General features: G+C 36.1%; 1 long non-coding RNA gene across 1 annotated transcript in view; it reads right to left on the reverse strand.

The window, feature by feature from the left end:
* LOC115278708 overlaps window positions 1-5,409 on the reverse strand; it is a 10,364-nt gene extending 4,955 nt beyond the window's left edge. Inside the window, exon 1 of the long non-coding RNA XR_003903051.1 lies at window positions 5,268-5,409. This is a non-coding gene — a long non-coding RNA (uncharacterized LOC115278708). The remainder of the gene's footprint in view (window positions 1-5,267) is intronic.
* Window positions 5,410-6,874: the final 1,465 nt, after the last annotated feature.

The following is a 6,874-nucleotide window of genomic DNA, read 5'->3' on the forward strand; positions in this document are numbered from 1 at the left end:
AGAAACCATATGTTTGCACTCATAGGTCTAGCAGGAAAACAGGAGAGACCTAATGGAGAACCAGGGGGAGCAGAGGAGGGAGAGAGAGTTGGGGAGAGAGAGGGATGCAAAACTTGAGAGACTATTGAATGCTGAGAATGAACTGAGGGTTGAAGGGGAAGGGGGAGGGGGGAAAAGAGGTGGTGGTGATGGTGGAGGGCACTTAAGGGGAAAAGCACTGGGTGTTATATGGAAAACAATTTGACAATAAAATATTATGGAAAAAAACTTAATAGCTTTTTAAATAGAACATATATTTGAAAAGAACCAAATTGAAAATAGGTTATATTTAAAGACATGAATATTCAAGATCTTTGGGTGAAGGAAGAGAGACAGAGAGAGAGAAAGAGAGGAAGGAAGAGAAAGAGGGGAGAGAATATATTTAGAAGGAAATGTCAAATACAAGAAACCTTTGAATTTTCGAGCTGAGCAGGCAGGGTATTCAGGGAAAGGAAGGGAGAGGAGATGACTTCTAACAAAACTGTCATGATCATGTTCAGTCGCCAAAAATATTTACTAATCAATAAAGAAATAGCTTCATCTCTAAGGGTTAATCAGTTTTAAATGTTGCATTCTCAGCAAGCATTTAAAAATAAATATCCCACTAGAAACTAAATGATCCAACTCCACCTGTATGCTAATAATGTTTGCTAATATCTCTTTTCTTGATGGCAATGACTGGAGTAATTCTCTGAGCCTATCTCATCTATTTATTGCTACCCAACGTATAATGGCATGTAGATATAAATACTAATGGAGAAAGTGCACTGCCTTAGGGAACACCCATCATGACAAGTAACTAATTGCTTTATGTACATTAGTACCAAGTGGAGCGTTTTACCTCTTCTGAAAGGCACCAGCACCCTCTACTTTCTAATTTACCTAAATGTCATGTCCCCTCTCAAATGAAAGGATTAGAAGACTGTTTCAATGTATCACACTAATTCCCCTCAATTCACTGTGCCCTGCAAGTTGGACTGAAATCAATTCTGAGTTACAGAATATCTAATATTAGACATCAAATCACTCATGATTGGGTGATTTTATTTCACTTAATGCGTAACCGTATATATATACACTGTGTATAGCCATGTATGTTTGCATACTACACATATATACACATGTGTGCTATACACAATTGGATTCTGTCCATCTAGAATTAACAAAACTGTTGAAATATTACTCTTACTCTACTAGAAATTGCTATAAATTCAAGGAGGAAATGAAGAAAACACACACACATGCACATCTTCTTTATTTTACTTCATTTTACTTTTTTATATTTTGAGAGTGTGAGTACACATGGAAGAGCGGCAGAGAGAGAGAGAGAGAGAGAGAGAGAGAGAAAGAGAGAGAGAGAGAGAGAATCCCTAGCAGTCTCCTTGCTTTTAATGCAAAGCTTTATGTGGGGCTCGATCTCATGAACCATGAGATAGAGCCAAAATCAAGAGTTGGAAGCTTAATCGACTGAGCCACCCAGACATCCTATACACATTTTCTTTTGCAAACAAAACTGAAAATTGTATTTCAGAAAAAATATCAGTCTCAAGCAATAATGATATTTCCTTTGTGGCATAGAAATGGTACTTTGAAATATGTGTCTTCAAGGAGCATAATTGGTGATGATATACCATTATTAGAGAGTTAACCTGCATGATGGGAAATGCAGAATTGCTTAGTTTGGCAAAGCAAAGATTTCTGTTCTGAAGATTTCAGTGAGACAAGTTATTACTGTTGTCACCAAAGCAGTTGTAATGGTTACTACTAAAAATTAACAAATACAGCTGCAAACAGGGGGAAGCAAGTTAGACCCAAATTTTTAAAATTATTCTTTCTCCTGTTACTGCCACGCTTTCATCATATATTTTTACCTCTCTCACATGTGAAGATAGTCTTGCCTGTAGAAAAATAAGCTGCATTCAGTTATAGAATAGGTTATTTATTCAGACGTATGGACACACTATATTTTGTGGCAGTCCTTCCTTAGGAGGAAGAAAATCAGTGTCCTCCTCCCTCACAGCGTCGGTGCAATCTCCTCATCCCAGTGTAATGGAAAAGAAGAAACAGAGATGTAGGGAGGAATGATATGGAGAAGGTATTCCCCATATTGCTGTAGAAACTTTATTTTACATTGTAAGATGATTCTGTCAGGCTAGATGATATGCACTGCACTGCTAGTCCAGATCTGGTGTCTTTGGAAAGATGACAAGAGATTTGTGAAAACCTCACAGGCGAGATTTATGATACAGTATTCGGGCAGGAAGGTGGGGCTGCGGAGACAGCCAACATACAGAAGCTAGACTCGCTGGCTCTGGAATGATGTATACTTAGGTTTGAATCCTAAGGACTCCAGGACCATGGGCGAGTTTCATCTTCCCCCAACTCATTTATTCTCTTTGCAACACTGACCATTAATGTGTGTTTCCTATAAGGATGTTGTGAGAATTATATGAAATAATGTATATAATATGCTGGATGAATGCAGGTAAAGGCTTGAAATTAATAGCTGATTTCTTCTTGTTATTGATTACAGTAAAAATAGGCTTTCTTTGCACATTTTTTAAACTGACTATCAGGCTGATAAATACAAAAGCTACCTTCATCTATGCCAGGAAGGAGCCCTTGCTTATAATGGAAGGGATTTTTGAATGCAAGATATTTTAAGACAGACTACAGGTTCTATGAGATAAATTAAGACCTCAATATAAAAATATCATTAATTAAGAGTTAACATAGATATGAAGTAAATTAAAAGCTATTTACTAATATTATACCGAATGGGTTTTATTTATTCTTCTGTATTACTCATTAATGACTATTTTCCAACACCACTGGGCGTTGATGTTTTCCTGGTTTTTTTCTATGCAACATGCATATGTGTCACATTTACTCATATATGTGCATTATCAAAATTTATTAGAAGAGGTAAGTAAAAAACATTTGCTGTATTTCAATAATTTTCAAAGAAGATGCTACAGATGATAATAATTCACTGATTTTTTGAATAAAACAGAAAAGAAACATTGTTAATATTATTTTACATTATTATATCTTTTTAAATCATTACTGTTAACCATCCAGTCATATTAGAGTGAAGTCATCAGCTATTAATTAGATAACCCATAGTACACAAAGTCACATTTGAAATCTCTAATTCATTATTGCTTCTCAGAATAGAAATATCCCTTGAAATTATGAATTTGTTGAATATTTCTACATTCAATAATTTTGAAATAAAGTAGCAGAACCTGTTATTTAAAATTACCCTATGGTTTATTTTTATTTAAATAGTAAGTGTATTCTTAGCTCTTTTTTTATGTTTTTTATTTATTTTTGAGAGACAGAGAGAGACAGCACGAGCAGGGGAGGGTCAGTGAGAGGGAGACACAGAATCTGAAACAGGCTCCAGGCTCTGAGCTAGCTGTCAGCACAGAGCCCGACACGGGGCTCGAACCCACAAACCATGAGATCATGACCTGAGCCGAAGCCAGCTGCTCAACCGACTGAGCCACCCAGGTACCCCAATAAGTGTATTCTTGATCAAGTTTGAGTTGCTTTAATTTTGAAAGTACAGATGTTTATATTTTAATTTTATTTAGATCCTTTGACAAGCAGGTGATTGTTAGGAATTTGTTTAGTACTTTCTTTTTTTCCCAAATATTATAATTATCTATTTTCTTTTCTAGTCTTCTCACCAAACAGTGAGCTCCTTACTTGTAAAACATCTTTTTTTTTTTTTTTTTTCGTACAGATTTATTTCCTCAAGAGGCAGCAAGTCCTCTGTCCTGAAGATTCCTATCAGGGATTGAGGGTCACTTACCAGCAGTGTTTCTCAAAGCTCTCCAGCATCAGCTGAAGACTAGCTTGTGTGTCAAAAATAGTTCACTTAAAAAATAAAATTTAAGAGAGATTGGTGTGATAACGATAGCAACAAATGTAATAACACAGCAGTTATAAAATAATAGAAATAACATTATTAAAAATGTTTTTAGACCTGCAGCTTTGAGTGAGAATTCTAAATATTTCTAATGGAAGTTCCAATTTGGTCACACAATATTCTCTGAGAGGACTCAGGGATCATTTCTCCTACATTAAAATGGAAAGATATAGCACAGTCAGGATGCCTTTGGATTTTCAAACAGTAGCACCAAAGAAACCTGAATACAACCGTCTTGACATACAATCCAACACTCCAGGTCTTTAAAGAGCATCTTTCAGCCAACATTCCTTGCCTAACATGAACAGGTAGAATCAGCTTCCTAGTCCAAAAAAAAAGAAGAAGAAAAGACAGATCACTTTGTATCTTGTCCTTCATCCCTGAAATTAAAATTTCCTGATTACTACCCCAGAAGGGAACATTGAGGAAACAAGGTATACATAAGTACTAGCAACAATGTATAATAAGGAATGAGGAGAAAGGGCAACCTGTCTCAAAGATGTCCTAAGATTAGTTTCAAAGGCTTAAAGGCAGCCACAGGTTAAGACTCTCAGGTGGTATGAAGAAAAGGATTCTTCTCTCTCTTTTCTCTTACTTTCAGTGTGTCCTGGACTATCTAGGCTTTCTGTCTACAGCACATATAATTGATACATGGGTTTGCAGGATTACTCCAAGGATTAGCTCTATGTGTACGCAGACTGAGAAGAATTGTCATAAATATCACATTCAAGGAAACTTTCTGCAGCCAGTTCATAGGCCCTTGAATTTCCTGGGCATCACATAATCCTTTTTGGAAATGTCTATTAAACGTAAGAATAAAGTGACTAGATACAGAATAAGGAAGCGTTAGTAAATTACTTGATGGGAAAAAACAAAAGCTCCCACAAAGACACTTACTTTGTCCACGAATGGATGCCACATTGTTGCTGAGTGGGGCTACAAAGAAGGGTGTCTTCTTCAGTCACGTTGCTGGTGTCACCCCTCTGAGTCCTTTTTATTAAGGATATTGGGGAGGAAAGAGCTAAGAGGTAGATGCAACAGAGAGGAAATCATGGGCTTGACCCCACAGTAATTTTCTCAGATATCATGAACTTGCATCAGGGCCTTATGGAAAAAACAAAGGAAGCTTTTTCTTCGGTATTATTTTGTGGGGGTAAAGAGAGGCTTCAAGAAGCAAGATTGCAAAATATAAGGCAGCCTATAAAAGTGTTTTTTCTATTTCTTTGCACAGTGTAAGATCCCTTAGACTCACTAAGGCTGCAGAGAAACTGGTACAACTTCGGCAATTTACCTGTGGGTTTGAAACATTGGAAGGTTGGGTTCTTGGTCCCTAAATGTTGCCCTTATCTCAGTAGGGTTTTGAAGCAAGGAAAGAAACGAGGGGCTCTCAAATAACTTCTTAGGCAGCCAACATCAGCCTGGAAGACCAGAACTTCATGTAGTATACAAGAACACTATGGAGGGAAAGAATGAAGAGACTGTGTGGGCAAATTGTGATGAGGATCAGAGGTGGATTGTATTAATAAATTACCAATTAACACTATGCTCTATAGTCCAAATGGTTTAAAAATGAGTAGTGTATCAAGAATTTAACATTCTTTGCTAATTCTTCAAAGCAACTTTGATTATTCTTTCATTCATCAAATAATCTTTATCTTCTTATATTTCATATAAAGTATATGTTATGAATTACATCCAAATGTGACAAAACTGGTCTAGTTATTAAATTTGTCTGTGCTGTTGTTATTATGAGAAAATTTAGTATTGATTAAATAATATACTTACTTCTCTATAAATAAGAGATCTGCTTATTGTCCCAAGAAATGTAATATTCTATACTTAGTTTTCAAGGTTGTAGGAGAAATGTATAATTTTAATATTCTTAAAGAATATATGTGTATTATATATATATATATGTACACACACACACACACACACACACACAATTTGTTTCAATAGGTAAGACTTCTTGCTGTTAATATACTGATTGCTGTTTTGAGAAGACCCCAGTGTTGTGCTTGCCTACATGTTCTAGTTGCTATGACATGACTTTGTTTTCCACTTTGCTACAAATAAAAATCTTTTTGAATTTTTTGCACCTCTTACACAGATAAGAAAACATATATTTATCCTTCCCACCCCATATTATCTACCCTTGCAAATCCTTACACCAAGAATCTAACCTAACAGATGGTAAGTTAATCATCTTTTGCTACCAACAGTCACCCTTTCTGAATTTCACTACCAACCATTAAAAGCTTCACCTTCCTCCAGTCCCCCAGGCTAAATATTTTATCATCATTTTCCTTTCCCTTTCTATTTTTCTCACTAGATCAAATCCATCACCAAGCCTTGACATTTTTGGGGGTCTATTATGTTTCTTGAGCATCCCTTTTCAACTTAATGGCCAACGTTTTAGCCCAGCCATCTGAGTCTCTCTCTTCCACATGAGGAGGAGCACGAGAGACCTAGGCACTTCCTTGCCGCCAGGTTATCTTCACTGTACTTAATTCCCATGTATCTTCTGAAATAACTATCCCTCATTTTTTCTTAAATCAAATAATCTACTTACCCTTCATTATTCTAACTCTAACTTTTTACCTTGGCTTCAGGGCTCCGCTGTCAATTACATTTCTTACCTTATCATTCTTGTCTAGGTAAATGTGTATTTCTATCCTACAGTTGCCCAATTAACCTGCCAGTCTTCATGTCCAATGTTTCCCTTCCTGCTACTCTCACGTATCTTCTGAATTCCTTGTCTTCAATGTTCAATAATAGGGAATTTTAAGTAAATATATTCATAGGATGAAAGACCATGAAGTCCCTGAAAATATTTTATACATCAGTTTCAATTAGTAATGCTGAGTTGGTAATGCATATTTTCACGTGAGAGGAAAC

Source organism: Suricata suricatta, chromosome 15, assembly GCF_006229205.1.
Source record: "Suricata suricatta isolate VVHF042 chromosome 15, meerkat_22Aug2017_6uvM2_HiC, whole genome shotgun sequence".
Classification (NCBI taxonomy): domain Eukaryota; kingdom Metazoa; phylum Chordata; class Mammalia; order Carnivora; family Herpestidae; genus Suricata; species Suricata suricatta.